At 47.9% G+C, this 20,505-nt stretch overlaps 1 protein-coding gene across 1 annotated transcript in view; it reads right to left on the bottom strand.

Annotated features, from left to right (window-relative positions):
• The window catches only part of pcdh7b (protocadherin 7b), a 46,549-nt gene that overhangs the window by 553 nt on the left and 25,491 nt on the right, over positions 1–20,505 (bottom strand). The gene's annotated exons all lie outside the window — the stretch shown is intronic.

Here is a 20,505-nt window from a genome sequence, read left to right as displayed (position 1 = left end):
AGAGCTTCTGGGCGGAGCGTAGGATAATAGAACGATGTAGGTAGGTCTCCTTGGAAAACACAGGGTGTGTAATTTCAGCTGTGAATACCTTTTGGCGGATGGCAGTGACCCACTACCGTGAACCACAGGAAGTAATTGTGGCTGGGTAGGACTCGGGGCAAGGGGAGCAAACATATACTGCAGGGCTAGTGTCTTATTGCAGTCAACCAAGAGAGATGGAGGGATACAGAGAGGATGGTAGTGAGACGGAGAGACTGATAAAGAGGCCAGTAAAACAGAGGGGGGGGGGGGGGAATAGTGTGACACATGAGTACGTCCACGATTGCCAAAAGTGCCAGTATGTAATTAAGAAGCCATGTTTCATTTTTAATGGGCATACCAGACTGCAACCTGCTATACGCCACCTGAGTCGGGCGCAAAGTGCCAAATAGCCACGGCACACCGGGCTGGAATCTGAGATTGCCTCAACTCAATCACGGCTGCTTGCTTCGCGAAAGCTCAAATGCCGGTGAGGCTCGCCGTAACCTCCAGTACCGGGAAATTAAAAAGATCACGATAGAACAACGAAGGCCGAAGCTGCAAACGGGACAAATGCCCTCAAGGTGAATGTCTGAATGGAAATCAATTGGAATCTGATCAGGGTGGATTCAGGTTCTGTTTGGGTGCTGCACGGTTGCACTTAATTACTGCGCTAAGCTAAGCTAAGCTAAGCTAAGCACAGAACGCCGTGGCCCGGCATCAGTAGACAAAAACAAAAAGGCCCGCGGATGGTTCTCTCAGGTGTGTTTGTGACTAGGGGATTTTCCAAAAAGGGTTTTCTGTCAGGGCCGAGTAAGTTGTCGGAATTCTGGCTGCAGCTTTGTTAGCGCAACCGCCTGCACAGTCTCAGGTATCGTGTTCGAGCCTGGCTGAGCCCTGTCAAGCTCCAGCGCTCCTCTTAACTTAACTCCACATCCCCTCCGCCTTCTTCAAGGTTCGCTCCTCCTGCCCGCATTCCTCTCAAGTCACTCGGGATGAAGAGGGAGGAACCGTGGAGACATTTCCAAAGGACACCCAAGACTCCGGGAGAAAAGGGTAGCAAAAAGGCCCTTGAAAGTTCAGTGTCTGATTTTACCAACATTATCTTCGGGAGCCAACCAAAGATGAAACAATTTTTTTTTTTTTAACCTTTTCTTCTATGATAGTCTGCTGAAAAAAAGTCCTTGCTCTCGCAAGGGCGTACAGCTGCCTCATCCTCACCTTAACTTTGCCCACAATAAAGGATTGGAACAAAATAAGAAATGACGATGATAGATTTAAATGCCAATCTTCCATTTAAAAACCACGTCAGGGAGATGTGAGGTCATACAATCCACATGGGTCCAAAGTGTGATAATAACACCTTTATTACAGGAGGTGCAGACACATGAGCACACATCCTCGTTAAGAGTTGATGATGCTGTTAGCACTCTCTTGTCTATATTTGAAAGCGTGAGTGTGTTTTTTTGTTGTTTTACCCTTCCCTTTTAGCACATGCTCGTTTTATGATCTGACCGCACGTCGACCAATCGAATGTCCCCTAGCGTTTATTGACTGGCGCTCTCTTTAGCGACCCTTTATTGCACTCTTTGACAGAAGAAATAGCTCTATAACTATATGTGCTCCAGTAAGAAAAGACTATTCAATAAATACAAATAAACTGCAGGGAACCAAAAAACATGAACTCCCTGATGCTTCCCACTGTTGTATGTTTGGGGTTGTGCCATGAAAAGTTGTTGCTAGGCATAAAATGTCCTTGAAAAGAAGTCGGGAGAGATGAATTCTTTGTCGCAGAGCCTTGGGAACCACTTTGGATTGAGAAAAAGGAATTGGAAGTAGGGGGAAGAAGATGCTGAAGTTGGAGAGACTCGAGGAAAGCAAAAATAAAAAAACACAAAAAAAGGGAAGGAAGGAAATGACAAAATGGTGGATCCTTCTATCCCAAGCTTATTTCTCTTCCTTAATCCACATCCCCTTCTAGTCGTTTCTTTTCCCAGTGTGTTTGGAATGCCTTTGGAAGAGTGCCACTGCTCGCATTACTATTAGCATGCACCCCGTGTGTACAGCCGGAGAGACAGACCAGCACAAAGAAAGACATGGAGAAGAAGAAAAAAGAAAACACATGGTTACTTTCTTAAAGTCTGGGCTAAACTTTTAATTGCTCTTCAAGTGGCGGATTAGGCCATTGGTGTAACAGAGATACTATTCAGGGGGGGGGGGTGCTTTTGAAGATCTTCAGAAGCTTAGCCCAACCCCTGACCTGCTCTGAATGGCAAAGGAGTGGTTTTTTTGTGTGCTGCTTTTCTTTTTCTTTTTCATTTTTTGGTTGATGGGGCCGGGGGTGGAGACGGGCTGGGAGGGGGGGGGGGGGGGTTGTTGAGTGGCAGTGGATTAGCTTCAAGGTGACAAATAACACCCTCTGTGGACTTCTGCTGCTTTTCCGCTGGGCTGCAGGAAGCGCCAACTCACCGAGTCCGGTAGTCATGTCGCTGATAGCGTGATGTGGGCTTGTAATTGACGACCAGATAGCTAATGTATCTGTGTTCATGGTGTGGTGCTCTTTTTTTTTTTTGCGTGCAGATTTTTCCACAGGAACTTCAGTCGCGTCCGTCAGTTGCGAATTATGTTACATCCTCTCATTGTGAATGGATGGGGGCCTTCTCCTGTATCGCCATGTTAGAGCCGATGATGCTGACGCAGGCGCTGGGGATGGGTGTCAACCAAACCCTGACCGAGGTGTCGCTTACATAGAGTCTAGTCTGCAAAACCTTGAGATCAGCCTTTCCTACCTAAATCGTGACCACCAGGAGGAGAAAATCGCTCCCTGCGCATGCGTATGCGTGTGAGCGTGTGTGTGTGTGTCACGTCATTTCACATGTCAACCTGCCATCCGCTTAAGTTCCCAGGTCTGGCGTGACATGGAAGCGGGGCGGGGGGGGCTCTAGGTGGAGCCATCTGGGGATCCATCACAGTTGTGGCAGCGCTGCATCTGACCAACGGCCTACTACTGTCAGCTAGTGACGGGCCCGTGGCCGCCGCTAACGCTAGCTTGTTGTGACACGGGTCTGGGTGTCAGCGGAAAAAAAAAAACATGACATGGCATCAACGAAGCCAGAGCGGCCAAATGCCAGAGCTGAGCACTCGCTGCCACGGATTTTATATGAGAAACAGCGGTGCGCTTGCTTTTGCTACCTGTCCCGTGCGAGCAGCAGATGGGGAGATTTAGAAGCCTCCAAATGCTACATATCCAAAGAAATGAATGTCAACCAAAAAGAATAGAGGCAGTGATAGCATCTACTACAGGGATAGACAGATTTGTGGCGAGAAGTATGAAGAAAGGAAAAGACTGAGATAGAGGGAGACGGAGAAAGATAAATGATTCTTTATTTACCATCCCGAGTCACTGATGACAGATAACCTGCATTTAGGAGATCAGGGCCGCCATCCAAACAGCGAAAAGAGAGAGGAGAGAGATAGATTGGGGGAGGTTAGAGAGCATATCCAGCTTATCCGCTAATGAGGCGTTCTATTTGAGTATGATCATGCAGGCATGTATCATTCAAGGTGGATAAGTAGTGTGTGTCCTTGCGTGTGTGTGTGTGTGTGTGTAGCGCCTGTCCTTCCACGCGCACTGCCCTCATTTCATCTGCATGTAAAACCAGCAGGTGGCGCGCGTCTTTGCCAGCTTTCCATGTACATCTCTGACACGCACTTCGCCTCAAAAAGGCCCTCCTACCCGCCACCTGTTCCCGACAATTACGTTACGAACAATTATGAGAAACGATTATTACAAACGAGTAATTAAACCCTAACGTCGGGGGTAAATAAACTGACGGTGAGAAGGGAGAGGATGAAGGAGGCTGGAAGACAGCCCGAGGCGACGGAGGGAAGGAGTGAGTAAAGAGCAGCGGGAGGGGGAAAGGAACCGAGAGAGACGCGTGCGGTCGCTAACGCCGCTGCAACATGAGGATTGTGAGAAATGGAACGGCCTCACACACTTACTCGCACATTTAACCGCCCTCGAAACTTGGCATCAGAGATGCCCCCCCCCTCGCATTCCTTCCTGTCATGTTCCTCATCCCTCCATCCTCCTTCATCATCTCCCTTATCTCCTCTCCCCCCCCCCCCCTATCTCCAGTCTCTGTCGGTCTCGCCCGCTCCCTCCCCACCCTCGCTATCTCTGTCGAGATCACGCAAGGTCAAACCTCGCCGACGTTTGATGGATGAAAATGGAATTAAGATGAAAGCACACTTTCCGATAATGAAGATATGCGGCGGGAGATTAGGAAGCCGGGGATGCTGCGGAGGTGCCGACCAAATTAATATTGAAATTTATGTGTGTTTGGCTCGGGCCCAGACAATCCCCATGTGTTATTTTCAACAGGGGGCCAAAGTGGAAAACATAACAAAAATTTTAATAGCATTTGAGCGAGAGGGGAGGAGGAGGGTGTGTGTATGTGTGTGTGTGTGTGTGTGTGGGTGTGTGGGGGGGATGGAAAGGCAATGCCTTTTTTTTTTTTTTTCAGCCGACAGTGTTAATTTTGCCTGACGCAGGAATGTAAAATGAAGATTAGTTGAAATGCAGAATGCAGCCATTCAGGAGCAGAGGAGGGATTGTGTTGGGAGCAATAAACACGCACACCTATGCGTGTGTGTGTGGAGGTGTGAAGGTGTGTGCGCGTGCGTGTGTGTGTGTGTGTGTGTGTGTGTGTGGCGCTCGAAGATCATATACCTTGAATGCATGTGTGAAGCAAGTGTCCCACAATCCAATCTTCCACATCTCAGCCGCTCTGAAGGAGCAGTGTGTGTGTGTGTGCGTGTTACAGGAGATGGGCGAAAGGGATAAGGCCTCCCCCCTCAGAAGGCATCAAATACAGACAGTCTATCAACGCTCCGTATCGCTGTCTGATGACGGCGATACCAAGACTAATCCTCATGTAAAATAGTCCTCTCCTCCAAGGCACTTCTTGGAGTGCACTTAGCGAACCACGTCTCTCCTCCGCGATGCTTTCCTCTCACACGTCCCTTCCTCTTTGACACTATTCCCAGCGAACTTTTGGAAAAAAAAATAAAAAATAAGATAAACCGAGCAGATGAGATCCACAACGTGCTCTTAAGGTCTCATTTTTTTTCTGTCTCCAGCTCGATTAGATCTCATTACCCAGCTGTTGACTTAACGGCCATTTTGGGGGCATCTAATGGGAAATTTGATAATGGCGTCAGGTTGTTTTTGGTCCCCGCTGTCACGAGCTCTCGCAGTGGCACTTAGTTAAGGAGGGCGCAGGAGTGTCGGAAAAGCACAATTAGCGTGGCAGTGTTGTTTGTTTTTGCCCAATAAGTTAAAATAATGCAGGAAAAAAAACATTGGACAAAAGAAACTCTGTTTTTGTCCTCTCTGAGCTGCAAGCTGTTCCCCCTTATTGAATAAGAAGGAGCGGTAAGAACGTGGTCATGTTACACGGGAGATCGCCAACAATGAAGCTCTTTGTTAAGTGAACAGGCGGAATCCAGAAAATATGACCTTCTTTTCTTTTTTTTTTTTACTCCACTTTAATCAAAAGGTTACGGAGGTCAAACAGGCATGATTACTGGACACCTGCGCCAGGCTCTCCGGTGAGCTCGGTACCAGTGTACCGTGTGTGTGTGTGTGTGTGTGTGTGTGTGTGTGTTCACCTATCACCTTACGAGCAGCTGGTATCCTAGGAATAAAGGAATCGTCAGATACACGGCCAGCGGAGGAAGAAGATGAAGGGATGGGACAATGGCGGCGCGGTGTGCGGGGTTTTGCAGATGGAACGGATCCTGTGTCTCGGATCCTGTGTCTCAGATCGCCCCCCCCAACCCCCCTCCCTCCCCTCCTTCCTTTTGGTGCAGGTGAAAGCACCTTACTGTAAGACGAACAACCCCCCACCCCAACCCCCACCCCTCCCTTCCACTTCTTCTCTGTACTTCTAATCAAGGGAAGGACAGAAATGAGAGGACAGGGAGTTTTCACACACACACACACACACACACACACACACAGACGGACACAGCAACCCTTTTCCGCTCTCTGACTTCATGAAGGAGCTGCTGGTGGCGGTGGGAGGAGGCCAATGACTCTGAGATGGTTATTGATTTAAAGTGACATCGGCGCGGCAGATAAAAGTTGACGAGCGCCCGGAACGGTGCAGTGCATCATCGAGGATCCGTGATGCCGGATCAATACGGGAGGCATGGAAGTCGGGCGCCCGGCGATACGTGTGTGCGCGCGTGTGCTCGCTAGGAAAAAAGCTTCCCTGCATCAAACCTTTCCCCTTTCACTTTCTCTTTCTCCCCACCTGTGTCACTCAGCCACGACATAACCCGCTTGGATAAAAAAAAAAAAAGAAGGAAGAATGAAAAGCAAAACCGACATCAAAACTCCAGGGCCACAAACGAGGCTGTCACATAAAAAGGCAAAACATCCATTTCATTTGAGCTCGTATTACATCGACCATTTCCTCTCCGTTTGATCTCAGAACAATGGGCAGGATTCGCCTCAGAGCCTCTAAAAACCCATACCGAGTTTCTGCCCAACAGGTTTTCCTCCCCATTCAAGGCTAATGATGGCCCTCATCGGGGGCCGGCTAATTCAACCCCCCCCTTTGTGTAAATTGAGAGGTAAAAGGTCGAGAAGCTGCTCCGGCTTAAAACAATAATCAGATCTCGAAATAACAAGAAGAGGAAGAAAAAAAAAGAAGAAAAACAGCCGCTTGGCCCACATTTCTATGCTAACAAGAAAATTGGGTGTGTTTTATTTATCTTTCACTGCACACCACATTATTATGAATTTGGGGCATTGGAAGAGAAGTTATTTAGAAGGCTAGAGCTCATGTGATCCCCTAAGTATTTACTTTGCCTCCCCTGCTCTCGACCACAGCCCTCCCTCCGCCCCCCATCGCTGCGCCTCTGGTCCTCTTCTCCGGCCAGAATGAAAAGCAGGTCAGCTGTAAATGACAACTCAATAAGCCGAGTATAATACACCAGAAAGTGAGTCGAGAGCCAATCGTTTGTTAGCAATGCAGCGCCGCCACCTCTGTGAGGCAGGATGTGCACATCTGTCTGGGAATATTACTTTCAGTGTGTTACAAATCTGCCTTTTGTGGTGATTCTAACCGCTGACATGTACTCCCGAGGGAGCGGGATTGAAGAGCGCCGGGTGTGGAGGTGGCTGTCCTTACCCCACCACCCCCCCCTCCAACATGCATCTGCCGAGCCTTGTTGGTACTTCAGTGGTAGTAAAAAGGCAGTCGCAACACACACACACACACACACACACACACACACACGTGCATTTCTTGCTTCAGTACATGGTCCTGCAGAACAATGCCGATGGTGTTTTTGCAGTGAAGTTGTGTCATTGCATTTTTGTTTCCCCCCCCCCGACAAATACCACGTGCCGGGTACCAGCCCCATCCAGATGTGATCATCACCATTAGTGTTGGTTTTTTTTTTGTGGGTTTTTTTCAGCACCCGACAACTTTTCATTTCTCATCCATCTGTCAAGAATATTACCCGGCAAGTCATCCGTCGCCCTCAATCCACTCCCGAATGCTCACGTCTCTCGCTCTGCTTATCTCCACACTGTGCAGTTGAGGCGTAATACTAACAAGGTATAGGGAAAGACCAACTGCTTGTTGGGTCGTAAATCCGCAGATAAGGTGAGCGGTATGTTTCGCATTACGGCTCCAGGCCGTGTTATACCTCGGAGGAACTTCCTTGACACACACGCGCACACACACACACACACACACACGCGCACACACACACACACACACGCACAGGCCTAAGCACACACATGAATAAAGGTCCCTGTCATCCTTCACTCTCTCCGCTAATGAGTTCCATTTCATTCCCACATTCCTTTACCCCACCCCTTCAACCTCAGTGGTGTTGAGCTTCAATGCCACCTCTCTCTCTCTCTCGCTCTCTTTCTCTCTCTCTCTCTCTCAGTACAATCCTGTGCAGCTGATCTCCGTCGAGCCCCGCAATCTAGTTAATATTTCATCAAGTGGGGAATTTCACATCTGTAGGTCACATTCTGGGCCTTGGCAATTAGACACTCAAACAGCGACCTGGCTCGCTTCTTTTAATTCTTCTTCTTCTTCTTCTTCTTCTCACCCTTCTGCGCACCCTTTTTTTTTTTTATTCAAAGGGAATTAGCAAGTTGAAATTAATTTGAGCCCGCAGCTGAAGTCCTTATAGCACAATCGCCGTGAGTGGCCGAGAGCAGGCGGAGGAGGGGGGAGGGGCAGAGAGCCGAAGAGAAGGGTGGGGATGAGAGGAAGGGAGGGAGGGAGGGAGGGAGGGGTGGTGGTTGATAAAAGAGAGACAGAGATAGCACGTAGACCACCCGAATCCACATGAATAAAATAGCACTCCGGGTTTGAAAGAGTTGCGCAGCTAAAATGAGAAGCGGCGGCGGCGGCGGCGGCCATTTGCCGGGTACAGATTCTCTTTGGTCGTGGACAATTCCCCCTCGATTAGGAAACCGAGGACACGATGTTGCCACGGTTGCCAAGGACACCGTGAACTGGAAACCACGGTAATGCCAACACACACCAGTTCACGTGATTCGGAGAATTAAACATTGTGCATAGACGAGTGTATTTGTATTTGTTTTTGTGCTTCTTTTCTTTTTCGCTCGTGTGTAATTAAATGTGCGCTCACTAAAGGACATCTGTGCAGGCGCATTACGTGTATGTGTCTTAAGTGCACGCTGCGTGGAAGCTGCAGGTTTACCCGAGATAAATGCGTACTGGATTAACATTGCCTCCTTCATTGCAAGATCTTTGATTAACCCCCGCCTCCGCCTCACGGCATTAGGAGCAACAACAGGATGCCCTGGTGTTAGCGCGTTGACATGTATGACGTCACCGGAGCGGTGGGTAAATGTAACGGAGACCCTCGCCACTTTGACGCGAGAAGAATTGTGGTTAATGATCCATTTGCTGTTTGGTTTTTCTCCCACTAGGAAGTCAACCCAGCGGCTGTGGAATGGATTTAAAGAGATCACTGGGCCTTTTATCTGCTTAAGATGCTGAGTAGAGTTTACATAAACACAGAGAAGGGCTCATGGTGGTTTTATAGGCCACTAAACGAAAAACAATGTTCTCGTTTCAGGCCTGTTTAATGATTCTGACGGCCGCTGTCGGGGATCAGGGGTGCGTCTGCGTTTGCTGTTTCTAGGACCAGTGATTATTAGCAATGACCCAGAATGCACTCTAATACATGACCTTGTGACTTTTCGCTAGCCTGCTTAGAGCTAATACATATTGATCTGTTGTCCGGGAAGGAACAGTGTGTGGAGGGAGCGGGAAAGAGATACGATTCGACCAAAAACTACATTTAAAAAAATTAATAAAAAAATTAATTAAAAAATCTCTCTGGCAACTCCAGGTCCCCGCTGGGCTAATTTAAGCAGGCAAACAAAAGAGGCAGCCGAGCAATCTGGCGAAAATAAAAAGCAATGCTCCCCGTTGCAGCCAGCCAGCCAGCCAGCCAAGGCCATCACGCAGAGAGAGACGGCAAAAAAAAAAAAAAAAAAAGAAGATCCACCGAATCCTTCCTGAGAGTTACAGTCTCAACGGAAAGCGATGCGAGCCAGCAACGGCGCTCGCATTCCAACGGGGGAAGGCGGCGGTGGCCAGCGGCGGCGTGCACCTCTCTGTAAAAAAGGTGCAGCCGACGCGAGGGGAGGAAACTTTGATACGGTGGCGCGTGTGAGATCTGGTGCGAGCGACCAGGCGAGGCGCACCCATCCCACACGCAGCCCAGATCTGTCCATCAGCCATGTGTTTAGCCAACCTGAAGAAGGACCCCCAAAAAAAAAAATACAAAAAAATAAAACTGCCCCAATCAACACAGGAGCCGAGGCTTGTCAGTCACACATTAGCAGCCAAGTCACCACAAGGCAGAGGAGGAGATGAGGCTGAATGCTTATTAGTGGCTGTGAAATCTTAGCCCCGAAGCTTCTCTCGCATTCACAGTCAGAAATGCTTTTCTTTAAGAGGATTTTTTTTTTTTTTTCTTCTATTTTTTTCTCCTCCTGTTTTGCACAACATGGTACAGAGAAGGACGAGGCAGAGGAGCTATACGAGTATGTCTCCCACTAGCTCTGTTACTGTAAGCATCAGGAAAATAAGTGTCCAAATACAGTATGTTCCCAGAGACGAGGAGGCTTCTCTTCATCCCACGCTCATGTTTTACTCTGGAGGAAGGCCGACTGGCTGAGTTGACTTTGGCCATTGATTGAGAACATTTGCTGTACTTTTTTTATTTTTTTCATCCCACAGTTAAAGTCAGTAAATGGAAAGTTCAACCCCCCCACATGGTTGGGATATCTCAATTCTGCAAAATGTTTAAATTACAGCTCGGATTCAAGCCCACCTCTCAGAATTCAGATCTATAGAGAGAGCCCACATGCATTCACACATTAATAAAAGCGTACGACCACGCACACGCCCCCCCCAGACAAAACAAGAAAACCACAACTCGAGCTCACATCTGCTCGCAGCCGTCGGCCCGACGCGGTGTTTTAAACGGATGTGACATTAAAAAACAGGCGTCCCCCGTTCAGCTCGCAGGAGGCTCAGAATCACACTCCCTCCCGTCTCTCTCTCTCTCGCTCCGTGCATCAATGTTGAAATAGCGATGTCTCAACATATTTGTCAAACAGATGCAGCTGCCTTACACTTGCTGGAGGAAGAGGCAAAACGCGGGGCTTTATGTGATTTTCAATAACGATGCACAGCAGCTGTCAGTCAGAGACGGACCGAATTTTCCAAAAAGCACTCCCACTCTCGGGTCCACTCAATAGTTGCCGTGAGTCACCGCGACAAGCAATTACCGCGGTGATAGAAAGAAAATACAAATGAGGGAAGGAAAAAAATTAATCCCAAAATGCTGCTATCGTGAGATCAAAACTGAGGCATTTCAGATGTACACATTCATATCGGGTTTGTGCAGCAAACTGGACAGCGTAATTAAGATGGCAGTGGGATGAAAAAAACAACGTATTTTTAGATTTGTTTCAAGGCCTCAGCATATGTGCTTTGGATTGGATTCCATAAGAAGCGGTAGCCCCCCCCCCCCTCCCCCCCGCCAGCGCGTTTCTCCACTTCCTCCCCGCCTCTCGGCGCGTATCAACTCGAGGGTTGACCATCAGTCGCTCACCGTCCCCGTTCAATCTGCTCGCTGTTTGATCTCAGCGAGGCAGAGCCAAAGAATAAACAACTCTATCACAGAAGGATTTTGCATACAAGAGAAAGGCAAAGAGATACAAAGCAAACAAATAAATGTGCCAGCCCGTATGAGGATTTTCTGGGCTGCGTAATTAGGCAACATTCATAATACATGACCGGAGGGAGGGGGGAGGGGGGGGGAGCAGGGGAAAGAGAGAGAAGAAAGGTAGAGGGGAGCTTTTTGAGTGTGCAGGCAGGAGTGGTAATGCGTGATCCGCCGTCATTGATCAGATGTGCGTACGTGCGTGTGCGTGTGTGCGTGTGTGTGTGTGTGTGTGTGCGTCCATCGTGTGGCTATCGGTGTGTGTGTGTGTGTGTGTGTGTGTTTGTTTGTGTGCATGGTGTGATGGAGGCACGGGCCCTGTGGCAGGTAGAAAATGGCCCGGGCCTTTTCATTTGACACCGCTGCGCCTTCAAACAAACTACCTCGGGCCCCCGCACACACCCATAATCCATTCAAGGTAGCAAGCAATTTTCATTATTGACTGGTGAGAAACACAGGCAGAGAAAAAGAGACAGGGAGAGAAAAAAAAAATAGGAGGGGGGGGGGGGGGGTGGCCGTGTAAGCGAAACGAGATGGAAAACAGAAAGAGAATACCATGGCTGAGCAGGGGGGAGGGGGGGAGGGGGTTGGAAGTATTAAAGAAGGGAGAAGTGAATGAGATAGCGGGGTTGTCGGCCAGAAGTAAAAGGAGAAAGGTTAAGCAAAGGAGAGAAAATAGATTACGAATAAAGAAGGGGGCTCGGAAGAGACGCACGTGATTGAGTGTGATGCGTCTCGAGAGGAGGAGGAGGAGGAGGGAGAGTGGGGATGGAGGGGATGCAATCATAGGAGGTGCTAATGTCTGGGGCTGCAAACATCGAGGAAGTTCATGTTTACCGACGCTGGACAACAGTGACAACCTTTACATCTGAGCGCACGTCACCCCGGAGCCGAGGGTTTCTTCTTCAAAAAGTGAGAGGGGCGGAGCAAATGGCGCTATGCTAATCCAGACCTTGGGTAGAGGGCGAGGGGTTGGAGCGGCAGACGCGGTCATGACCGTGAGCTGATGGATGGCGTAAGCAGATTGTCCCCACACACAAACACTCCCCCCCCCCCCTCTCTCTCTCTCTCTCTCTCTGGAAACTACAAATCACAATTACATATTTAAACTCGGGAGAAACCCGTCCACCGCCTGTCATTTCCAGCCGGCACGTTTTACAGTATGGAGCTTTCAAGATCTGTCAAGAATATTGACGGGGCACTTTGGGACGGGCTCATTGAAATACAGCTCGAAGAAGAAGAAGAAGAAGAAGAAGAAGAAGAAGAAGAAGAAGAAGAAGAAGAAGAAGAAGAAGAAGAAGAAGAAGAAGAAGAGGAAGGCTGGGCGCCAGGAGTTGTTAATGCTTGAAAGAAATCCCTCTGCGCGTTATATAAAAATCACAACGATTTGTACTGTTTAACCCCCAACAGAACATCAATAACTTCTGCTCGTCCAGAACATATTGGGAAATATGTTTGATGATGGGGCCTGGAGCTGTACATTATACCCCCGCGGACCCAAACAGCAGCCCAAAGGCAGCATCCTCTGCTCTTATTAGATGAGGGAAGTTGTGAGGAGAAAAAAAAGGGAAGAAGGGGTTAGAGAACAAGAGAGATGATTGATATTCCAGTCGAGTGACACAACTCCTCTTCCCTGTGTTTTTCTAGCTCTCTCTCCGTCTCTCTAAAAACCTGAGCCAGCGGCCAGAAAATGAGCCTGCTGTTTTTTGATGTCTTTTTATTAGTATTTTTTTTATTTTTATATTCTAAATAAAACGACGACGGTAGATTCATCACCCTCTCTGGGGTAACGTCGGTGCGAGTGCGTCCTTTTGTGTGCGACTCCTGCAGCGGAGTGTTTCCCCCCCCCCCCCCCGCACGCCGCGGGGGAACGCGTCGGCGTCGCTCCCCCCGCGGTGCATCGCTGTGGCATCTATCAAACCTCAGCCAATAAGTAATAACGGCAACGATCGCTGCCGAATGTCCCCCCTGGTTTGGCATTCATGGCTGCACTTCTCGCCTCCAAATCCCTTATGCTAACATCCCAGTTCTCTTTCGCCTTATCTTCTCCCTCCTTTCTCTACCGTCACATCATCTCTCTCTTTTCCTGACACACAAACACACACACACGCACACACATTATGCTTAGAGGGAGTGTGTCTAAGATTATGAGTCTCTCTTTTTTCCTCCACGACCGGGGCCAGAAGTTGCCTCTGTCAGCACAATAAGGCCCTATAATGGATGGTAATCATTCAGCGAGCGTGGCAGCTACGGCTAGCCTGCAAAAAAAAAAAAGGGAAAAAAAAGAAGAAAGAAAGAAATAAAGTGAGTGAGTGAGAGAGGGAGAGAGAGAGTCGCCTGGCTCCTCCGCTGCTAATCTTAGCTAATGGCTTCTGCAGAGCCAGGATAGAGCTACACGCACTTATAATGCAGCGGGGGGGAAGAAACGGAGGGATTGGACATGTGGGGTGGAGAGGTTAGTGGCAAGGGTGGGTCAACTGAGTGTTCAGTGTGTGTATGTGTGTGTGTGTGAGGAGGGAGGGGGGAAATGAGTGTAAAGAAAGAGAACGAGAGAGAGATGGATGAGCGTGGGGAGGGGTGGAAGAGGAGGGGAAACAAAAGCAAAGTTAAGCGCATGGGTTTTAATAGCGTCATTATCATGGAAAGGCACCTAATACAGGATTTAGAGTCAAACACACACATTTATAGTCAATTTAAAGACATCCGAAGCCACGTATCACAAAGGCCGCTGGCTCGGACGCTTCTGCTGTATTATTAATATTTCAGTTTCTTGCCAAAGGTTAGACAAAAATATTGTTGGCACTCCTGTACCTGACCGAGTTAGCCTAGCTCTGGAAGTTAAAGTGTCGCAACCCCTTGTTGCTAGTACCACGGTCCGGTGATCCACGACTTTGTGAAGTCCTATCTAAACAAAACTAAAAGACATGATAATTGATTTTACATGCCCACACACATGAGGTCGTATCCATTAAGGGTCAGACCGTGGAATGTGTGGTATCCTACAAATATCTTGGGACGATTATTCGCCCAAAACTGAATTTTAATGCAAACTGTGAAGCCGTGTGCAAAAAGGGGCACCAGCGTTTCCACATTGCCAAAACCACGACGACCTTATTTTATGGTGCTTTTATTGAATCAATTTCATCTTTTTCTTTGGTGTCATGGTTTGGAGGCCTGTCTTTAAAGAACAGAAACTCTCTACATCAGATTGTGAAATGGTATAGCGGACTGATTGGTGAGTCACAGCTGAGGCCAGAGTCCCTGAACACAACACAGCTACAACAGATAACCGGCTCCATCTTAAAGGACGACTCCCACCCTTTGCACAGTGAGCTTCAGCTTCTTCCTTCTAGACGGAGGTATTTAGTACCACGGTGTAGAACAAAGCGGTATAAAAACAGCTTTGTTCCAGCAACCATCACTCACTGCGCATTGATTTGTGGCTTTGTGTACTCGTATCATCACGGCTGTCTTGTTGTCTGCGTTGATTGTAATGTGTGTCGAGATGAGTGCCTCACTTTCCAAATAAAGTAACCTGAACCTAGGTGGTTTGTACAGAGCTAGGTTACCGGTTTACCCATGATGCCTTTCTTTACGGCTGCAGGCTAAGCTAAGCTAGCTGCATGTAGCCTAATATTTAAACTGAACCACTGCTGTGCTCATATAGTTGACGAAGCTGGGATTAGTTGTACTGCTTGAGAAATTGTAGCATTCACAGTGGATTGGATATAGCTTTATTAATTGCTCTAAACCTGTACCGGCTGTGACCTTTTGGTTAGCAATCAATCATACCGTCTGATATGTTTCTATTTCTCAAAGGAAAGTTCAAATCCCAAACCCTGTGGCCATACAAAAATTAATTATTTCAAATACAGGACTGTAAACAATCATGATTTGACAATGCGATACATTGGCTAGTGTTGCAATGAGCAGCATGCTTTGAGGGATTGGACATTTGTCTAACCGGATTAGCTCAGGGGATAAGCAGAATGTTTCCCGTATCTCTTTAGCCTAACCAAGCAGAGACACAGCAAAATAGTATTTGTTTGTGCCCGGCTCATTTTCCATTTCCAAATATATATATTTATCCTTTTATCCGGTTTTCATCATCCGCAAGGTTATGCAAGCATGAGCCGAGACCGGACCACGAGGTCGAACATGACTGATACCAAATTACTGTTGTCCAGAGCTCATGCACACGCGATACGACTGAAGGCTGGGGATTGGAGGAGCGACCAGCAGGCGGGTTTTTTTTCCCCTCATTACAACGCCAACAGACACAGATGGCCGTGGCCAGAGCTGGGGATCAAATCCGTTGGACAGCACCCAATGGGCGAGCCATGAGCCTTCCCATGGTCACAGACGACACTAATTGGGGAGAAAAAAGCTTGAGAGAATTAGCCAGAGCAAAGTGTAGGGCGTTCAGCGTCTGTAGCGACTAAATTATGACAAAGTAGAAGGAGAATTGAAATATGATTATTTTTTTAACGCGAATCCCAGACGAGCTGTGGGTTTCCCTTCGTAGTGACGGGAACTTTTCTCATATCACCTCGCTCAGGTGTCTCAAATTACTCCCGCAGAGGGATCCACAAAAGATGGTGCGGTGAGGATGCTATACAATTTGCTTTTGCTACACTGGCCTCAGCGAACAAGAGAAGAAGACGTGAAAAAAATCGAGCCTCCGAGTTTTTCAGCAGAAAATAGGTCATTTCTTTAGCGGCCAGCCCAGACATCTTCTGTACCGTGTCAACAAAAAGCCACAGAGAAGAACAGAGAAGGGAGAGGAGAAGGAAAAGAAAAAAATATGTTGTTGTGCGTGGAGGGGTGACTTTAAAAAAAAAGAGATACAGAGAAGAGGAAAGTAGTTGAAAAGAATGGGAGATAAGACATGGAGAGTATGAAGAGGGGAAGGAGAGGAACACAAAGGAGTGCAGAGCCTAATGGCTGGTGTGTGTGTGTGTGTGTGTGTGTGTGTGTGTGTGTGTGTGTGTGTGTGTGTGTGTGTGTGTTTGGTCACTAAAGCATCTCAACTATCAAAAATAGTTGCCATGACATTCTGGACATGATCTTCAACGCCACCTTCCATGCTGCCATTATTTTCTTTGTATACGTTACGTATATTTAATGTTCCGAGGATATAAATTCAAATGATTTTGGCTTATTTTGACTCTACATAATGCAGCCAGGAAGTCCAACACTTAAATGTGTCCAAATCTTTGGTTTATGGACCAAATACCTACATGACTGCCAGTTATTTCTTCTTTACCACCCTCCTCCTTCTGCCTCTCTCTCATGACCGTGAGCTGATGGATGGCACGAGCAGATGGTCTCCACACACAAACACTCCCACTAAATCTTTAACATTAATCAACAAAGAGATGCCTCGTCATGGCACTTGAAGTGTGTGTGTGTGTGTGTACGTGTGACTGCGCAAGTAAACAAATACTATCAGAGGCATTTCGACATCTGTGTCTGAGTGCGCATGTGATTGTGTGGCATTGTGTCTGGGTATAAACACACCTCTTTGAACCTGCTTCCACCTGCCGTGACTGACTGGAGGCAGTGTGTTGAACGCTCTCTGCTGCTTTCTTCTCGTTGGCATTCAAACAGTGTAGTGGGTTTTGTCGCTAGTGAAGTGCCAGAGGTGGAATCCATCTGGCGTTATAAAGTAATGTGTTGACAAAAAGAGCATATTTTCTGAAATTGCGAGTACAGTCGAGAGAGAGCGCGTGAACTTTCATGTGCATGGGTGTCGGACAAATACCCGAAAAAAGGAGCCATGAATCACTCTTTTTTTTTTGCGCCCTCGGTGCGAGACCTGTCATCCATCATCGCGGTGTGTGTCGTGTGTGTGTGTGTGTGTGTGTGTGTGTGTGTGTGCGTGCAGGTTGCTTGCTCCCCTCATTTGACCAGAGAATGAGAGAATGTTATCATTTTCCTCGCCCTTGACCTGTTTCCGCACCAGTGGATAGAAACGCCGGATCGAGAAAAAGATTGAATGAGGGGACGGGAGAGAGAAAACAAATAAACAGGAGAACGAAAGAAGACAAGAGGGAGCGCAAGAAAGGCATCGCAAGTACAAGACTCCTACAGGGAGGAGAAAAAGTTAATTATAAATAGTTTAGTTTTATTGGTCATTCTTTCTTCTTCTTTTTTTTTTACCTTGGTATGAAATCAACTTTTCAATATCACAGCATGTTGCAGAATATTAGATCTTCTCCAAACCCAGGATGACGCCATACTCATCACAAAGTGTGATTAAAAAAAAAAGATAGTCATCCTCAGTGGATGTGTTAGCATACCTCATTCCTCAGACTTTGACCTTTAGTTGGTAAATGGTCGTCGGGAGCTGAGCAGAAACCGAATGATTTGGTTAAAACTTTTGGGTCTGTCAGAGAAGTTTGAACCCAGAAAAATTTGTTAAAATGTGTCCGTGGCGAGTTTTTTTTTCTTCAGTTTTCCTTTTTTTTTTGACATTATCAGGTGTTCTAATAGGATTCTGGCTGATACACACAGCTGTGCGCGCGAGGCACTTCACACGCACACTTCACACGGCGTTTGATCTGGCTCGCACTGAGGTGACATCCCCGCTGCCGGTAATGAGGACCCGGCGCTCGAGGAAGGAGAACCCGAGGTCAGAGAGGCGACTACAATTCCACCGGCTTTCATTTAGCGCCCGGCTCAACCTGCCGCACCTGTCTTTGAGCCGAGATTAAAGACCTTCAAAAATAGACAGGGGGAAAAGAATAAAAAAAGAAGAGGGAGAGAAGAGGGGGGGTGAAAGAAAGAAAGAAAAAGTTCAAGCTGTCAAAAAACTCAATGTCATTGTGTCTCAGAGGGGAATTGGTAATTGGCCGTGAGAGTATAGGGGAGAAGGGGGCCGGAAACGAGAAAGGACCGGGGTGAAGGTTCTCCAGCTGTGCAGCGCTGTTGGGGTACGTTGCATGCGTCCCCCTGCAGCCCCAGGCAGAGGGAGGCCAGCCCGGCTGCAGAGGGCTGCTTCTCCACAGTGTATAGTTCTGAATGGTATTGATGTCAGAAGAGGAATAAAACTGAGCGGCACCTATTGTTGTTAGGTGTATAAAAAGACAAAGTGGTTCCCTCCTCCCCGCAGTGCGATGAGGAAAAAAAAAAAAGAGAAGGAGGTTGGGGTGAGTCATAAAGAATCACAGCGAGCTGCTCAATGGTTAACCAAATCACTTGCTGCGAGTGGGGGCAGGGCGCCGTGTGAATAGAGGCAGAAGTATTCCAAGATAATTCTGTGGTCAAAAGCGAAATGTGCCTGGAGAAAGAGGCACTTACTCTTCGTGCAAATACAATGGCGCTTCATTTTCGTCGGGGCGAGGACACCTCTATTGGGAAATCAGTCTACACCTCGGCAGGAGGCTCTCGTGCAAACGGAAAGGAGAAATTGCAGACAAAAGGGGGCCCCCGCCGCAGAACTCTTCAAAAAAAAAAAAAAGAATCTTCAAGAATGCTTCATCGGTCCTCTTGGAGCATCGATGATAAGACGATGGGCCTCTATTCACCCCGTGGCCCATTCAGCCTGTTCTTTAAGTCCCGTGTTACGTGTTGTGAGCAGCGGAGGAACGCTTTGACTTAGCAGTTCGAGGGAGGCCAAGGCGAGCAGATCAAAAGGGCAGACGGATGGCAAGCATGTCTTCAAAAGGCTCCCCCCCCCCCCCCCCCCCTCCGGTAGTGTGGAAGCAGGCCGGAAGACGGCGTAACAAAGGGGACACTTAACTAGACTTGAAACACTACGGATGGTGACTGCAGCTTTAAACTCTCACAAATCAACCCCCGTGCGAGTTCTGTCGAGCAAACGTTCGAGCAACGTTCCTCACAAAAAAAAAAAAAATGCCCGCGATGTCGCGATCGCGTGTCGCCTTGACGTTGCGGTCCAAACAAAAGCTCCGCGACAACACCCCCCCCCGATTAACTATTCGAATCTACGTGTAAAAAGAAGAAAAAAAGAAAAAGAGAGAGTGTTGACATAAAAGCCGTGTTTTGTCAAGACTCCAGAAAAATCTGAGCAGCTTTTCTCAGATGCGACGTTTTACGACGGTTCATATTTCAGCGTCGAAAAAACGCGGGCAGGTGGAGAGCCACATCGCTCCGGTCTCTCGGGCCGTCCGAGCGCCGGCAGATTGTTTTGAGTTAAGCTCGTCTGACCTCCCACCTCATGCTTCATTGGTAGATTGACTTTCTTTGCCATTTGGATAGATTACTAAATCCTCCCAAAGTTCATCCAGATGGTCGCCATCCACGATGTGACGGTACAAGAAATGCAATAAAAAAAATTTAAAAAAAAGGCAAAGAGAGGATTCACACATATATCTTTTGCAGCACTCTGCCTTTAATATTTCAAGGTTGCGAGCATAATACTTGCATGCTCTGGGACAGAGGAATTCACTTCAAAGGAAGGGTGTGTTTAACCTAGAAAATATAGCAATTCAGTCAAATGAATGGTTTCAAAGGGGGGGGTGTATCTGATGCGTCGTGCACAGCCTAGGGTTTGAACCCAAATTCAACTCCCAATCTTAAAAGGAAGCCATGTGAGCTCCTGACGATGCCACCGTGAAGGGGGGAAGACTTATCCCTCTGCGTAGGGCGCAGCGGCGTCTTCGTATGTGTGTGTCTGTGTGCGTGTGTGTGTGTGTGTGTGTGTGTGTGCGTGTGTTTCAATGTGAAGACGGCGACACATAAGCTCGGCTTTTCGGCGAAGATGTAGAAATGATGTGTGCGTGTGTGTGTGTGTGTGTGTGTGCGTGTGTGTGTGTGTGTGCGTGTGTGTGTGTGTTCCCTTTTCTCTCAGGCCCTTGCATCCACCGCCTCATCCTTTGTGCCTTTGACACGCTCGTACGTTCTTTTTCCACGTCGCGATGTCACGATCAATTTACCGCTCGGCACATGACGGCCCCCAGCGCCTCGGAGGATTTTAAAGGACTTTGTGTGCAATCTTAGCCTGCCTCGCTTTTCTCTCCCACATAGCAAAAAAAAAAAAAAAAAACGGCCATTTGTATTCTTATCCCGCTTTGGCCGCCGAGCCAGATTCTGTCCCAGCGTTTGCCTCTCTGATTTCCAGGTTATTGTTTGAGAAACAGCACCGAGCAGACGCCGACCCGCGGCTCCGATTTCGAGGCAAATCTCAGTCATTTTTTGCCTGTTTTATTCCCACTC

Source organism: Cyclopterus lumpus, chromosome 18 (genome assembly GCF_009769545.1).
Source record: "Cyclopterus lumpus isolate fCycLum1 chromosome 18, fCycLum1.pri, whole genome shotgun sequence".
NCBI lineage: Eukaryota > Metazoa > Chordata > Actinopteri > Perciformes > Cyclopteridae > Cyclopterus > Cyclopterus lumpus.
The sequence above is the reverse complement of the archived record's forward strand: the minus strand, read 5'-3'. Positions and strand labels throughout refer to the sequence as shown.